The 15422-nt window shown below is 47.7% G+C and overlaps 1 protein-coding gene across 1 annotated transcript in view; it reads left to right on the top strand.

Annotated features, from left to right (window-relative positions):
- The first annotated feature begins 1359 nt into the window (after positions 1–1359).
- LOC138609287 (semaphorin-6D-like) overlaps positions 1360–15422 on the top strand; it is a 155313-nt gene continuing 141250 nt past the window's right edge. The window contains exon 1 of the mRNA XM_069681923.1: positions 1360–1480. The gene's annotated coding sequence lies outside the window, so the exon portion shown is untranslated. The remainder of the gene's footprint in view (positions 1481–15422) is intronic.

Below are 15422 nucleotides of genomic sequence, written 5' to 3' on the forward strand. Positions count from 1 at the left end.
ACATGATGTAAAAACAACATATTCGATAACCATCAGCTACCATCAGACAACACCTAATGTTAGCATTTAGCATTGACATTACTGCTAGCTATGAATTTAAACTTTCCCAATCATATGGTAGAACACTATCAAGGTAATGTTAGCATTTAGTCGCTTCCTAGCTAACCGTGATATAAGCTAGGAGTTGGATGAATGCTAAAATGACCTTTCTATGTGTCAGAAAATATGATTTGAAGTCGTAAATAGACGTATCTTTGTAAAAACAACATATTTGATAACCCATTGCTAATGTTAGCATTTAACAACTTCCTTTTACAATCTTATGGAACAACATTATCAAAGGTAATGTTAGCATTTAGCCACTTCCTAGCAAAGCTTTCTAATATATGCTGGGAAGTGTCTTCGTGCTAACATGACCTTTCTATGTATTACAAAATATGATAGGAAAGTCGTAAACAGCATTAACTTTGTAAGCAACAAGCATATTTGATAACCCATTAGCTACCATTAGAGCTAATGTTAGCATTGAAGAACTTCCTTTTACAATCGTATGGAACAACATTATTAAAGGTAATGTTGTTGCTTCAGTAATTTAAGGATCTGATTCTTTTCTTAGTCGCAGCCGTGCATCCAGCCACTTCATAACGTCAGGTGATACAAGCTAGGAAGTGTCTGGATGCTAACATTAGCAGTTACTTGATGTTATCTTATTCGTCATTAATTACAAAGTTAGACTGTTTTACGCCTTTCCTATTATATCATAACACTTTCAAAAGATAGTGTTAGCTTTCTGCTTCTTCCTAGCTAACCATACTGTTAGCTCACCATAATGTTAGCTATGGTGTGGCTAAGTGCTAACATAAGCTGTTGATGAAATATGTTCTAATTTCGAACGTCCCTCCACATATTTGTTAAAGCTTACACACGTCATCAGTTTCTTGCTTGCTTTGTTTCTATACATTGTTTTTATATTAGAGAAGAAAGTTCAAGAAACAAGTGAGAAAAACATAAAACTGTGACATTTTAAAACATGGTGCTTAAATACTCTTCAGTTATTATCTTTATTGTTCATCCCTTCTTCTTCATGCAGAGAAACTGTTGTTTTCTTTACAGTGACTTTAAATTAAAAAGGGGTGGAGCCAGGCGGAAGCAGTCCTGTCCTCTGATTGGCTGCAGGGGTCTATTATGATAATGAGGAGGGCGTGGCCTGCAGCGGGAGAGGCTGGGCTGCTGCGAGCTGCCTCATTGTGTCGTTTGGACCCCGGACTGGACGCACCGTCTGTCTCCCCCCATGTCTGTCTCTCCGTCAGCTGTCTCGCGCTGGATTTATACCTGAAGCCTCTCGTGGCTGCTGGAGCAGGATTTTCCCGCCGGTTCGGTCCCGTTTTTTGGAACTAAGCGGAGCTGTTGTGGATTACTGTGAGAGTGCTCGCGCTGGAGTCAGACTGTGGTGTCCGTGAGGAGATGTGGACACAGAAAGGTGAGTTTCTTCTTCTTCTACTGTCGTTTTTCCTACAGGAAGCCGCGCGGCTCTGCTACCGGCAAATGTGTGTGCGCGCGTGCTTGCTGTTTTGTTGAGTGCGTGTGTGTGTCTGGGAAGTGTGTGTGCGTGTTCATGCATGGAGCAGAAAGATGCACCGGGTAAATTTTGTGCGTCTTTTTGGGGTTCGCGTGCGTGTTTGGCATCTCTGATGGATGCCTGTCAATCAGCTGGTGTGTGTGTGTGTGTGTGTGTGAGTGTGTGTGCGCGCGTGTGTGTCACCTTCCTCCCGTCATCCTCTCTGCATCCGGATGCTTTAAGTTGATCTTTGTGCTGACGGACTCTTCGGGGCTCGCGGGGGGCTCGCGGGGGGCTCGTTCGCCGCTCTCGCTCCCTCCTGATATCTGCTGCTGCTCCGTATCTTCACATTTCATTGAACATTGTGGATAAACGGCTGGCAGGACGCTGTGTGGCCGGATTTCTTTGTCTTTGCTGCGAGTTTAAGGGTTAATTTTAAGGCTGAGAAGAGAGAGACACTCGTATCCATGCAGTGATATCCGGGCTCATTCCTTACGATCCGGATCAGGTCCTTTACAGCCTCTGGTCTGATCCAGTATTTATCTCAGAACAGAGCACAGAGGGGGCAGCTGGACAGGTGTTGTACACAAGCTAAAGCTGCATTTACCGCTAATTCATCATCATTGAAAGGGAGTTCTTCATTAAATACAAACATGTTTCATTCCTTCCCACAGAGCAGAGTCAGGTGTTTGACTGGACCTGCCGTCTGCAGACAAAGCTTTACATGAACTGTGACCAGAAGATGAACATCAGGATGATTTAAAGATATATTGATCATCAGAAGAAACTCTTTCTGCACGTCTGCTCTGAAGATGTTTCTAAACACGGATTCTTTGGATCGACCTCGACTGAAATCGATTGATCGCTCAGTTTATAAAATGTGATTATAAAACATGCTCATCACATGTTACCAGAGCCTGAAGTGACGTCTGCAAACCGCTTCTTTTGTCCAACAGTAAAAAAACTAACACACTTTATTTACTGTCAGAAATGAGAAAGAAGAGCAGCCTCACCTGTAAGAACCTCTGACCAGCACATCCTGACTTTCTGTCTGACAAACGGCTGAAACCGTTCACCTGTTATCAGCTGGCAGTTAATCCAGCTCTGTAGTGTCAACCTGAGGTACCTGGGACTCGAGGAACCTTTCCGGAGACTAAAAGGTTCCTTGTTGTTCGTAGATCTCCAGCACCGTCTGAAGACGCGGTAAGATCAGGCAGATATTCTGACGTGTGAAAAGAGTTTCATACGACAGAGGCCGAACATGATGACGTGTGTCACAGCTGCAGAACTCTGACACTCGGCGCAGGGGCCGTTGCTAATTTAACCTCTGCACTCTTTGCTGTGTAACATGCAGGCTGTATGTGCTGACCCTTGCTCCACTCCGAGCAGGGTCTGTGTCGGGGTCTCTAAAGGTTCCTGGTCTCCGGGGAAAGTTCCTGCGTTGGATGCAGGTGGTGTCTGAGGTGGTGCTCATGTTTGGAGCTGAAACAATAAATGAAGTTTTCAATAAGAAGTCAGTCAGCGTCCGTTAGATGAGTCTGCTGCTTTCTGGAGGATCAAACTTTGTTTGTAGGTTAATTTAAAAGATAAACAATCTGAGTTCAAAGAGCTGTTTCAGGTTGTTCGAGGTGAATCCGTTTGTTGTTTTCCTGTTGATAACTGGTTTATGGTGGAGATGGTACTTATTGCTACTGACATGACTCTGAACCCTGAACGCAACATTTAGATTTGGAAGCATTAAAGTGACAGTCATTGTGATAATTGAGATGAAGAATGGAGGATGTTTAGACTTTATGTTTAGGCATTTTGGAGAAACTAAGTGCAGTGGGACCAGGGTCTAAGAACGTTCAGGAACTTTGCAGTGCTCCTCTTCACAGAGCACGAGGGCTGGAGGAACCTTTCAGGTCCTTGTACAGTAGTTCCTTGGACGCACACGCTTTAGGTGGAAACCTGTCTTTACATTCTCCTTCAGGGTCGTAGAAACACAGAGCAAAGTCTTAAAGCTGTCGGGATGCTGGAGAGCGAGCTCGTCAGACCTCCGTCAGTGCTCCTGTTGACAGTAAACCCTGCAGGGGAAAAGCCCATCAGGGTCTCTGACCTGATGAGACCTCTGATTAGACTCTGATCAGGATGTAATTGTGGCTTCTCAGAGGAAACAACATTAAGATGCTGTGATTGGCCTCTCATTAAGCAGCCGGCGTGCTCTTTAATAAGTCTCAACATTTAATTTATGACTTCCTGCCGCTGGTTGGTTTCTATCATCGCTGTGAATGAAGTGACGTTGAGCCGCTCTCCTGTAAGGACGGCGTTCGGCTAATGAGGCTCCAATTAAGAGGCGGATGTTTAATGATTAATGTTGCATTGATGCCTTCCTGCATCAGAGTCGGCGTGAAGCCGCAGGCCGCTTTCATGTGATCACAGACGACCTCACACAGCCGCGCAGCGATGAACATACATGTGTTAATGTCCGCTGCTCAGTGACGGGAGGTTAAACAGTGTTTTCACACGCTGTGTTATCGGTTTAAAGACCCACATTAACGTTTATGAGCCGAGTTCACAGGTGAACACATTAAAAGATTATTCCTGCAGAAAGAATCATAAAGGTTGTAAAATGCTCGGCTGCTCCTGAACGCAGCTTCATTAATATTCAGCTCATGTGGGGATGCTTTTAAACACACAGGTCTGTGTAGGACTGTCAGACGTGTTCACACTGTCTCTTGTCTGATGCTGAGTACCTGTTCAACACCTGTGATCATTGTGTGGCCTCGCGCTGAACACATGCACACATACAGAGACACGTGTGTTTCTTTATTATCATTTATCATTATCTAGTTTAACAGTCAGAACTGTGGCAACAACATGAATAAATGTAGCAGCATTGTTTGACGTCTCTGCCAAAGCGTGTTGGAGAAACACTGATTTCTAACACGAAGCTGCTGTAATCATGTTTCTACAGGTTTGAATCACCAGATCAGTTTGTGTTAAACAGGACGAGAGCTCTGAGGATCATCGGGCTCACAGTGGACACCTCAGGAACGATGAATGACAGAGGAGTCATAACCTCAGAGCAGCAGAGCGACCGCAAACAAGCTAATGTGAGCAGCAGCTTCTTGTGTCTGCTGAAGACACAGAAGTTTAACATGAAGCTGCTTTATTCAGTGTAGCTCTAAATAGTGTTACGTTCACCGCTTGCTCTGCTCTGTTGTCCTCACGTAACGATGACCATACATCAGCTCTGCTCTGCAGCTGTGAAACACAGACGTGGACAGATGTTTAGACTGGGGGGGGCTGCAGAGAAGGAGCGTTATGTTTGAGTTGGGGGGGTGTTCCATGTTTGTGGTTGTCCTCTTGCAGCTACGTTAGCTTCTTCCTCCTCTCCTCAGTGCACTGTGGTGCTGTTAGCGTTAGCTTCCTCCTCCTCTTGAACGCTAGCTTAATAAGTGTTAGCTTCATGTACGCTGAGTTACTCGTGCTGTTACTGCGTGTGCTGGAGGTGCTGCTGACTCATCTGAGAGGTTTTGTTCTTTTCCTTAATGATAAAGAAATCTGTTCTCACTTTGGCTCTTCTCCTGTTCTGTTTCACGCCTGTTTGCGACGACCTGAGATGTTGTGACCTCCCTCTATTGTCCAACCAGACTGACGATTTGGAATTGAAGATATTACTTACGTAAATCAAAAAGATAATTACGTGTTTTCAGTACTTTCAGTAATTTCAGTTCATCCTAAAATCTAAATAATTTCTATGAATCTGTTTTGATTTGTAGTTTGACCGTGGACTTCCTCTACGACCTGCTGTGGCGTGAAACAGCCCAGCGCGGCTCGTGTGACGGTTACTGTCTCAGAATTAAAATGACTTTAATTCAGTTAAAAAATGAACAAGTAGGTTTTATTTGGTTTGTCCTTGTAACCAGTGTTTGTTTTTGTGTCTGATAATGTCATGGAGGTCAAAGGTCACATGCTTCTTTGTTAAACGGAATATAAACCAGGATTAACACCAAAGCCCCCTCCCCTCCTTAACCCACCCAGTCTGTCCTCCTTTGTTCACTCTGAGCGCGTGCGGAGGTGTTACTATCTAAAACGTCTCCGTGCTTTTTGACGCCCGCTCTCAACGAGCACCTGCCTCATAAATCTGTCACCGCCCGCTCACCGCCGCCCATTGTGTGCGAGTTAACCTTGGGGTGCGCTTAGACACAATAACCTGCGAGTCCCCGGTGGGCGGGCGGGCTGACGGGTGGATGGAGGGGGAGGAGGAGGAGGAGGAGGAGGAGGAAGCAGAGAGAATAATGTTGTTCCAGCGCAGGAAGATTAGCCGCGTCGCTGTGAAAGCCTCCAAACTGCCGCATGTCATCAGCCATTATGTTCTCTGTACAAATCTGTGCCGCGGGACTCGCCTTTTGTTCTAATCCTCTCTGAGTGTGTGTGTGTGTGTGTGCGTGTGTGTGTGTGTGTCTGTGTGTGTGTGTGTCTGTGTGTGTCTGTGTGTGTGCGTGCTGCAGGAAACTAGAGAAGTCAAACTTTGTCATTGTTGGCAGATAATAATCCAGTGTTAGCAGATGCATGTTTTCTCCTGCTAACCTTTTTGTGACATCGTGCAGTTTAATATCAGCTGTATGATTGTTTTTATTGTTGTTTTTATTGTTGTTGTTATTGCAGCAGCAGAGCAGCTCCTCCTGTGTCCTGTGAGCTTAAATCAGTGTTTTTCTGAATGGAGTCTGGTGTGTGTGCAGAGAGCGATGTAACGTCTGTGTGTGGTTAAAACAATCATCTTCCTCTGTAACAAAAAGGTCTATCTCTGTAGGGATCCTTTCTGTCATGTTGTCACACACTTAGAATAACAATCTGAGCCTGTCAGTGGAAACAACAAGAACTTTTAGCGGACGACCTTTGACCCATCAAGGATTATGTTGCAGCCATTACAGCCTGTTTCACTGCTGCAGGATGAACACATCTACTGGAGACATTCACACCTGTTTGTCCATATTATTAAAAATCTGCATAATTAGGAGCCAGGATTAAATCAGCAGGATGCCTCTGTAATCACAATGTGTGGACAGATCTCAGGTCAGTGTCAGTGCAGCCTGGCTTCAGTCAGAAGGCCAAACCTCTGCTGTAATCAGCGTGAGTGTACATCTGATGTCCTGAGGCCTGGGCTTCACCGCCAGACCCCCCTGCCTCCCCCCTCTGCCTCCCCCCTCTGCCTCCACCCTCCATGATGTCAGACTGTAGCAGCTCTGACAGGTGAAGTGTCAGCTGATTGTCTCAGAGCGTCAGGTTGTGTCTCTGTGTCTTAAACTGTTGTTGCTTAATCTGCTGTTTCCCTCATCATCTGTTGAGTCTGGTGGTGAGAGAGGGTGAGACAGGGTGAGAGAGGGTGAGAGAGGGTGAGACAGGGTGAGACAGGGTGAGACGGGGTGAGACGGGGTGAGACAGGGTGAGAAGGGGTGAGGGAGGGGGAGACAGGGTGAGACAGGGTGAGAGAGGGTGAGACGGGGAGACGGGGTGAGGGAGGTTTGTGTTGCACTTTATCATCACTTCCTTCCTCCGGTGAGCGACGCAGTGGAGCTGATAACGCTGCACTGCTGACAGAGGAGCTGTCTGGCTGTTCATCACATCAGCATGTGGCAGGAAACCAAGAGCAGAGTTTTTCAAAATAAAAGCCCCACACGATAACGTCGGCGAGATGATGGAGGAAGATGATGGAGTGTATTCCCGTTATCAGCGGCACTCGTGCCCGTGCGGCCATACTCACAAGTAAAGAAGTGTGTGTGTGTGTGTGTGTGTGTGTGTGTTTGACTTGATGACCTCTCCATCACACCCACACACAAACACAAACACACACACACAGACAGAGTGGTGTTAATTAGATGGCAGATAATTAGGTGTGTGTGTGTGTGTGTGTGAGAGAGAGTGTCTGTGTGTGTGTGTGTGTGTGTGTGTGTGTCTGTGTGTGTGTGTGTGTGTGTGTGTGTGGAAGCTCTGGGGTTCTTAGACTCTCTCTCTCTCTCCACAGTGCAGCAGAGTGACGTGTGGACTTCTAATATATTTATATTTATTGATTATATTTCATGTCGGGCTGCACGATCGCGGACAGATCGATCATCAGGATTATTTATTAGTTTGAGGAAAATGTTTTTATTCTTCTTTCACATTTAAATAAACAGGAGTTCACTTTGTGCTGCATTCAGGCTCATGGACACATTCAGCATCAAACTGAGACTTAAAATCAGGTTCTTCACCTGAGTGTGGTGCATCATGGGTAATGTCAGTGTGTCTGTGGGAGCTGGGTGGATAGGGTGTCTCTGTGCAGCGTCTCAGGACGGGGAGCAGCTCGTCCTTCCTCTCGGCCTTCACACGCTCATCATGCTGCACTTTGTAACTCTGTAGTCGTGTTGCTTTGCGGCGCAGACGCAGGGGTCATGACCTCTCTGCTGATCATTGTTTCTTCTTCACGTCACTTAAACCTGAAACACCTCCGAATAAGCGCTGACGAGCCGCTTCAGCGGACCAGCTCTTCGTCTTCTGTTCAGACGTTTGACTTTAGTTTCTCCGACCGTCTCTGTTGTTCACTCTTCCTCTCTGTAAGGTCGGTGCTCATCACATGACACGCCAGCTCCCCCAGAAGAGGAGCCCAAAGCTCTCCATCGCCCCCTGGGGGAGCGGCTGTTAGTTTAGGGAGCGCTTGCTTTGATATGCAGCAGAGTTTTCTACGGGCGGAGCGTTTTAAACGTCAGTCATGTTTCTTATGTGAGCTACTGATGGAAACTTTACGTACAAACCAGTGAGAGCGACGTGTTTGTAGCGTGTGACGGCTTTAATGTATCCGATGGGATCCATTCAAACATTCACAGGTTCTTTACTTTGCACAGAAAGTAGCAGCCACTCTCTGTTAACACATACAGTATATGTCCTGAGCTCTTTATCCCTCCGTACTCTCACACACTGCTCGTATCTGTGTGTGTGTGTGTGTGTGTGTGTGTGTGTGTGTGTGTGTGTGTGTCTGTGTGCGTGCGCGTGCGTGTGTGTGTGTGTGCGCGTGCGTGTGTGTGTGTGTGTGTGTGTGTGTGTGTGTGTGTGTGTGTGTGTCTGTGTGCGTGCGCGTGTGTGTGTGTGTGCGCGTGCGTGTGTGTGCGTGTGTGTGTGTGTGTGTCAGACTGATGTGTGTAACTCGGCTCAGGCCGTGTCTCCACTCGTTTTCTCTCAGGCCTCCTTTTGCTTCATTAGTTCAGAGGGAGAGATTTGCTGATGTTATGAACTCCAGTAAGTTGCATCAGGCTACACACACACACACACACACACACACACACACACACACAGAGAGCTGAGGTCATGTCGGGAAAGCCAGAATATCCTGACACACACACAGGACAAATGTGTGTGTGATGTTTTTGTAGCGCTCAGCGATACAAAACGAGGGAATCAAGAAGACAGGAAGTTCTCAGACCTTTTAATCTGTGTGTGTGTGTGTGTGTGTGTGTGTGTGTGTGTCTCCTCCCCTCTCGCTGGCTGCAGGGCTCGGTGGTGTAATGAATCAAACGTACCTGGCAGGGATCAGCGCTGCCTTCCTGTTACCTCCTTTCCTTTCATTTCCACTCTCTCTCTGTCTCTCTCTCTCTCCTTCTTCTCGTCCTATCTCTCTCTCTCTCTGTCTGTCTCTCTCTCTCTCTCTCTCCTCTTTCTTCCCTTTCTCTTTGTTTTGACACTTTTTGTGTACGATGCAGTGTAACTGTGACGCAACAGGATGAAAGCTGCGAGGCTGCAGCTTCCGTGAGTTTGTCTCATGTTAAAGTTTAATCTGCATAAAGAGACAAGCGGTCAGTGACGCTGCTGTTTAGCACACACGTTTCCACGTTTCACCCTCACAGCAGCAACACAAAAACATCTGTCACTGACTCAGTGTGTTCCTCAGGTTAATCAAACATCAGTCTTTAGTCTGGACTCGTGCAAAGTGAAGTTTAATGATGTGAACACTGCCAATAGGAGCGCTCTCTGCAGCAGCAAACAGGTCGATCGTAAACATGGAGGGCTGAGTCTCTGCGTCCTCTCTGAGTGAGACGCCATGGACGCTCGCGTGTTGCAGCTCACGGTGTTAGCTCACGGTGTTAGCTCACGGTGTTAGCTCACGGTGTTAGCTCACGGTGTTAGCATGGCGCTGGTTTGTTCAGGTGAACCGATACAAGTTTGAAATAAGGAGGCGCTGCTAGCTCCTAATGCTAACAGGAGCTGCAGCTTTAATCGATCACTTTTTAACTCTTTAGCTTCATTTTTCCAGCAGATATTAAACGTGAGCTGCTGCGGGGCGCTGCAGCGTGAGCTGCTGCGGGGCGCTGCAGCGTGAGCATGTGCTGCGGGGCGCTGCAGCGTGAGCATGTGCTGCGGGGCGCTGCAGCGTGAGCTGCTGCGGGGCGCTGCAGTGTGAGCATGTGCTGCGGGGCGCTGCAGTGTGAGCATGTGCTGCTGTCTCTGTTATCAGTGACAGCAGGTGAAGAGTCTGTGGAGGTGATGGACTGTGGCTTTGACAGAAGAAGCGTTTAAGAGGTCAGATAGTGATGAACCTTTTCACTGGATCAATCATGAAAACAATCACAGATGATCAGTCATGAAAATACGCCTGGCTGCGTGTCTGTCTCTGTGAGTGTCAACACCTGTTAACCCACAATGCACTGTGCTTTGGTTTGCTTCCTGTATTAGGTCCTACTGTAAGTCTGTTTATGTTCTCACCTGAATCGAACCGGATTGCGGTTCATTTGGAAACGGGCCGAGTCCCGTCTTCTCTGGTGTTTGGTTTCATGATTGTTCTCACCTGTCCAAACGAACCGGACTTTCTGAGTGAAGTCTGAAAGCTGTCAGGTGTGAAAGCACCATTAAAGTCTGTTATCATCAGCTATGATATTAACTGCACAGAGGGATCAGATGATCCAATCACCTGCAGCTCCTCAACCTTGTTGCTGCTTTCTGTTGATGGTTAAACTTCTCACAGTCACACTGACTCTGCTGTCGACTTTGTTCAGTCGCAGTCGTCCTGTTTCAAAGTCTACCTGAGCACCGTGATGTGACCGGTCCATACAAAGTGAACTCTAACATTAGTACATCCAGCCGCACAGACCCGACTCTAACAGAGGAGAGCACAGAGAAGCTAATGCTACAGAAGCTAACAGGAAGTCAGACTGAACTGGTTATTAGTCCTGAGTGTGTGAGACTTGGAGCAGAAGTGTAACACACACCCCGCTGTGTTCCTCTTCATCCTGTAGTTGGGTGGTGTGTGTAGCTGCCGCCTGGCGCGTCTGAATGAAGGCTTCCTCTCAGCGTCCTCAGCGTGTTGATTAATTCTCGCCTCAGGTCATCACACTGTGTGTTTGTAGCGTCTGAATCATGCATGACTGTTAAACAAGCGCTGCATAATACATGAAACACTCACATGCATATTTTACTACAGTCGGACATGTTGGGAGATCTCTGCTTCCTCTGCACGCACTCATGTTAGCATCGTTAGCTTCTTTAGCCTGTCATGGTTTTTAACAGGCGGGGAGACGATGCTCCGACCACCAGGACAGCACGCGCTCATGTTAGCATCGTTAGCTTCTTTAGCCTGTCATGGTTTTTAACAGGCGGAGAGACAATGCTCCGACCACCAGGACAGCACGCGCTCATGTTAGCATCGTTAGCTTCTTTAGCCTGTCATGGTTTTTAACAGGCGGGGAGACAATGCTCCGACCACCAGGACAGCACGCGCTCATATTAGCATCGTTAGCTTCTTTAGCCTGTGCACGCACGCGCACGCACGCACACACGCACACACGCACACACACACAGCCAGGTGACCTCTGTGTGTCTCTATGAAGCTTCTCTTCCTGCTCTATTGATCAGCTGTTGGCAGCAGCACACACACACACACACACACACACACACACACACACACACACACACACACACACACACACACACACACACACACACACACGGTGCCCTCTCTCCAGGTGTGTGTGTGTGTGTGTGTCTGCGTCTGCCTGCAGAGGAACAATTGAGATGTTCTCTGACATGATTTTAATCTGCAGTTTTACAGAGAAACAAACATCAAAGGAACACGAAACATTTAGTAACATAAAGTTTGTGTTTGAATAAATTAAAAGTTAAAAAATGAAAGTCATCGTAGCATATATATATATATATCTATATATATATAGATATATATATATGTATGTTACTACACCTGCAGGATAAGAGGAAACTCTGTTACGTGCAATAACGTTATTATGATATGAAGTGCAACACTTCTTCTTGAGTGCACATCAGGTGTAACATCAGGTGTAACATCAGGTGTCTGCTGCTCTGCGTGTTTCACACCATGGTTCACAGCCTTGTATCTAAGAAAGGCTGACCCCCCCCTGCCCACATGAGGGGCACCAATCAGCTGATGGTTCTCAGAGGCGTGGCCTGCAGAGCAGCTGCTATATTTGAATGAGGACCAAACAAACATACTTTAAATAGTTAAACAGACTTTTGATCAAGTAAAAGCTTTTTTAATGGTTTTATTTAACATGTGCAAATCTAATGTTGACAACCTCAGACAAAGCCTCACGCACCTCCAGAGATCTTTGGCGCCCCCTAAGGCGGGCCCGGACCCTAGTTTGGGAACCACTGATTTACACAACACCTGTGTGTGCAACGTGTCCCTCCTGAATCCAACATAAGTCTAAGCAGCTCACATCACATGGTGTGAAAGCATGAACATTACACCCAGGACTCCTTCTGATAGGTGACATTCACACCTGCTGAGTGACACAGCACGGCGTGTTTACATCAAACCAGTTTTCTTATTCTCGGTGAGAACGTCAGACGTTTGGGACGTGTTTGTTGTGAATGTTCATTTTGCCATAACGATGAAGTTGTGAGTTTAGGCCGGAGATATTCTTTCTTTTTAACCTTGTGTTCGCGAACACAACGGTCTGCGCCATCAGCGTAACTGTTCACATACTCGTCTCTGCACTACATGTGTTACTGGAGGATACCTCCTCAGTGTTTCAGTGAGTGACAGAACTCTGCAGCCAGCTCAGGTGACTGATGAGTGATGGACAGAACTCACGGTCTGCTCTGTCCCTGTCCGTCCCCGCTCCATCCCCGCTCCGTCCCTGCTCCATCCCTGCTATGTCTCTCCCTGTGCTCGGACGTAACGCTCCCGGACTTGTTTCCGTTTAGTTCTGCAGGTTTCCACGTCGACTTCTAAAACAGAACTTATCTGTCTGTTTGACAGGCATGTTTGTCTCTGTGCAGTGACAGCGACACATCGTACACATGTGGATCATTGTGGACTCGGTCTATCAGCTCGTCTTCAGAACTTTCTGCCCTTGTTGTCCCTGCTGCTGTGTCGACCCTGTCACATCCCCTCTGCCTCTACACTGCCCCCACTGGTCATGAGCAGACTGCGTCTCAGCCGACGCTCCAAACAGACGCAGGGAGCGCTGGGCGGCCATCATGCGCACACGTGGTTAAAAGCAAACATATCTCCAGCCTCATTGTGCAGCCCTGGTTGCTGTGCCTCCAGGTGGGCTCGAGGTGTTCCTTGTGAAGTGCAGGACATTGTACAGAAAGAGATGCAGAGCGAGCAGCTTCTCTGCTGAAACACAGAGCAGGTTATCTTCACTGAGAGGCTGAAACCACCTGAAGCTCGCTCTCTCGCTCGCTCTCTCGCTCGCTCTCTCTCTCGCTCGCTCTCTCGCTCGCTCTCTCGCTGCATCTGGGAGAGGTGTCAGACGTGGAGGTAAAGGATGCCGTTGGCTGAAGTCTGCGGGCCTGCAGGTCGATCTAAACGTGACAGAAACATGAGAGTGTTTGAATTTGAAGTGTTTGTGTTGTTTCGTGCTTCATGTCGAGACACAAGCAGAGACTGTGAGGCAGCAGCACAGATGTTATCCTGCACGTCTCCAGACTAACAGCTCGTCTGATAACAGCAGGAATGTGATGAAATGTTTGTATCTGTTGGATCCAAACAAACATCAGGATCACCTCCTCAAACATCCGGAGACGCACTTACAACCAGCGTCCTGCAGCTCAGGCTGGTGTGTACGTGTTCCAACTGCTGCCTTCATCATGATGAAGGTAACCTGGTGGGGTCACACCTGAAGCTGCTCCTGATGATGGACACGAACACGCCTGCTGACTCAGAGGGACACGAGCTCAGCAGATGTCGAACTAACACACACTCACAGTTTGACTGAGACAAACAGCACACACACACACACACACACACACACACACACACACACACACACACACACACACACACAGCACATCTGCTCCACAACAGAGAAACACACTCAGAAAACATGGCTGGTATTTCATGTGTCAGTGGGAGTGACCTTTGTGACCTTTGTGACCTGTGTGTTATTTATTCACTCTGGATGTCGTGTTTACTCAAACTGCATTCCTTTGCTGCACCACAAAAACAAGATGGCCGCTCTCTGAGTGTAAACCAGGAGCTGTTGATAGGAGAGCAGAAAACATGAAACATGGAGGAGGAGGAGGAGGAGGAGGAGGAGGAGGAGGAGGAGATAGAGAGAGATGAAGACTCTCTCCTCCTTCACGTGGATCAATAAAGTCCATCGATGAATCTGAATCCGCCTTCATGAGTCTCACGTTCTACCTGTGACATGTGTTTCCGTACCTGCTGCTCTCCTGAACACTTTTCCAGACGACTTCTTTCTCACTGTTTCATCTCAGGTCATTTCACCTGATTTCACTGGAGGACGGATTTTAGTCATGCTGAGCCTGAAGGGGGGGGTCCACTCCTCACTACAAGATAATGAGGCTGATTGTGCCGAGCACGCTCTCTGTGGATCGTCACGTGGAAACCAAACGATTGAATCAGGAAGCCAACAACCGCAGCCGTGCAGCATAGAGTAACATCGTCTCCGTGTTCACGCGTCTCCGCCGCTTCGTCCACAGTTTGCTCGTTTTTCTTCCTGTCCGTCGTCCGCCATGTTTGTTTACCGCCAGAGATTCTGTGAGATTCCAGCTGTGAGAGTCGACTCTGTTTGTTGGTGAGTGAGTCTGTTAGTGTGTGCTGTTTGGGTCAGATCGTCATGTGTGGCTCTCTCACACCTGTTACCTCTTTCCCACTGACATTAGCATGTTGACGCAGGTTTGTCAGACCCTGGACGACCTGCTTATAGATGCTGGTTGTCTCTTTTCCCATTGCCAGTGAAGTATCCTCCTGTCGGTCTCTTTTCTGCTGCGTCACCGTCTGACGTCACAAACAGGAGACAGGGTTAGTAACCAGTGAAGATGTGACGGTGGTTAGGTCTTCATTGTCTCTGTTCTGACTGAACTCATTCAGTCTGTTTATCAAACTCGGCGACAAATCTGGAACGATGTTCGAGCGCTGACGGTGACATCATAGCATCGCGCCAGAAAAAGGGGCGGAGTTTCCCATCAATGCCAATCGGAGCCGAGGCGATAATTACCCAGGTCTGCTGCAGTCATGTGACCCGGGTCTGAATGCCGACTGTAAGCTTTCCCACTGAGCAAAAAAGTCGGGTGTTAGCGGGTGTAGTGGGTGTTAGCGGGTGTAGTGGGTGTTAGCGGGTGTTAGCAGTTGTTAGCGGGTGTTAGCGGGTGTAGTGGGTGTTAGCGGGTGTTAGCGGGTGTTAGCGGGTGTTAGCGGTGTTGTGAGCAGTGAGAGAGGCCTTAGTGGGGGCCAGGCCTTCAGTTAGGAGTGGCTCGGCTCACAGCCCCCCTCAAAGAGCATCTGAGAAACGCTGCTTTCTAACATGAAGCTGCTTGAATCTGATTTTACTGTTTGAACCAGCCGGCTGTTTGTTCTGGAGCAGAGGACACCTGTGGGGAGCACTCGGCTCCGTTAAACGCCTTG

This window comes from Semicossyphus pulcher, unplaced genomic scaffold, assembly GCF_022749685.1.
Source record: "Semicossyphus pulcher isolate SPU_LCO1_2020_fin unplaced genomic scaffold, fSemPul1.0.p SCAF_5, whole genome shotgun sequence".
Lineage (NCBI taxonomy): Eukaryota > Metazoa > Chordata > Actinopteri > Labriformes > Labridae > Semicossyphus > Semicossyphus pulcher.